Here is a 2234-nt window from a genome sequence, read left to right as displayed (position 1 = left end):
AGAACTACCATATGACCCAGCAATCCCACTACTGGGCATATATCCTGAGAAAACCAAAATTCAAAAAGAGTCATGTAACAAAATATTCATTGTAGCTCTATTTACGATAGTCTGGAGATGGAAACAACCTAAGAGCCCATCATTGGATGAATGGAAAAAGAAGATGTGGCACATATATACAATGGAATATTACTCAGTCATAAAAAGAAACAAAATTGAGGTATATGTAATGAGGTGGATAGACCTAGAGTCTGTCATACAGAGTGAAGTTAGTCAGAAAGAGAAAGACAAATACCGTATGCTAACACATATATGTCGAATTTAAGAAAAAAAATGTCATGAAGAACCTAGGGGTAAGACAGGAATAAAGACACAGACGTACTGGAGAACGGACTTGAGGATATGGGGAGGGGGAAGGGTGAGCTGTGACACAGAGAGAGGCATGGACATATATACACTACCAAACATAAGGTAGATAGCTAGTGGGAAGCAGCCGCATAGCACAGGAATATCAGCTCGGTGCTCTGTGACCGCCTGGAGGGGTGGGATAGGGAGGGTGGGAGGGAGGGAGATGCAAGAGCGAAGAGATATGGGAACATACGTATATGTTATATGCATAACTGATTCACTTTGTTATAAAGCAGAAACTAACACACCATTGTAAAGCAATTATACCCCAATAAAGATGTTAAAAAAAAATTTTCACGCAAAGTAAAGAAGCTGTTACAGTGGAGGATTACTGGACTGAATGTCAATATTATGACATAGTATGAGTGTGTTTGGTAATTGCAATCATTGTTGCTTTTGTTGTAGTCATCCATTTACAATGCTTGTTGTCAGTTTATTTATCTCTTGTAAAAATAAAATACAGTGTGTGTGTGTGTGCGTGTGAAAAAAGAAAAAGAAGAAAAAGAAAAACAAATTATACTGGAGTACAAAGCTCACTTGTAAAGAGGTTATTTGGTACATACAGATTAACACCTTTTGTTTGCTTTTATAAATAAAAAATAAGCAATATGCTATTTTTTTTTTTACTATCCTAGCTTTTCTATAGATAAACTATTACAATCAAATTCTGTTTAGTTTTTTGACAGCCTCCATTTTACAATTTAGTTCCTATATTTTCTACCTGGTTGTCCTTTCAGAACATGTCATGGGAAGTTTCACTACACCTACTGACACACATTGCTTTCTGACTTCCACAATTAATCCTGAAATTATCACATTTTCATTTCCAGAAAGTCTGAAATATTTTTCATTGAAATTTCATAGAAATCGAGCTATAGAGCTATAGAACTCAATTTGCAATGGATTACTAAAAAAAGAGGTAGCATATTATATGGACAACCATAAAAACCGAGACAAGACAGTAATAACCTAGCTTCTCAAAAACCCACTTGCATCACCAGATCATTAGGGACAAGCACTTCTGAGGCACGGGGTGGGGGGATTAGCACTTCACTGCTGCAAGTGTGAAATGCCGGTTTCTATAATCATCTTTATGTCTCTCAAGTGAGACAGAAACTTCCATCTCACTTATGGATTTTAGAGCAAAAAGGATCAGAAACATTCCTTTTGGCCCATATCCTTTTGTGTCTTTTTCCTTCTCCTGACATTCTCTTATTACTTCAGAATTCTTATTTTTTCCAAAAAGAAAAGAGAATAGGTTGAATTTTTATCCCTTTGAAATGCCTCACTGGACCCCTTAAAAAATCACTTAACTGAAGTGAATTTTCACTTATTTTTAAATTTCTCAGTCCCTAAGGAGTACCATATTCTTTAAGTTACTTTAGTTAGGATTTTACATTTTAGCTTTGCCTAGAGTTGGAATTTCAGATGGCTTAAAGGCAATTTCAATTTTTTAAAAATAGTGGCCTATGAGGTACGCTTAGCCTTTTGAAAGAGAGATGCTTTTCAAAGAAATGCCCCCAAATTTTCACATGCCTATAGACTTACACAATTTCATAGAGGCTTTCTAAGAAAATTTAATTTAATAAGGGTTTCCACCATAATGGTCTCACCTAGACACTCTGCCATTTAAACTTCCACAGGGGCTTGATATTTACAGAAACTTCTGAATCGTGACAACCTTGTTTATCTGTTTGAAGCTTTTTTTTTTTTTTTTTGCAGTACGCGGGCCTCTCACTGTTGTGGCCTCTCCCACTGCGGAGCACAGGCTCCGGACGCTCAGGCTCAGCGGCCATGGCTCATGGGCCCAGCCGCTCCACGGCATG

The sequence above is a fragment of the Aethalodelphis obliquidens genome, unplaced genomic scaffold, assembly GCF_003676395.1.
Source record: "Aethalodelphis obliquidens isolate GAN/ISIS:26980383/991018 unplaced genomic scaffold, ASM367639v1 scaffold94, whole genome shotgun sequence".
Classification (NCBI taxonomy): domain Eukaryota; kingdom Metazoa; phylum Chordata; class Mammalia; order Artiodactyla; family Delphinidae; genus Aethalodelphis; species Aethalodelphis obliquidens.
The sequence above is the reverse complement of the archived record's forward strand: the minus strand, read 5'-3'. Positions refer to the sequence as shown.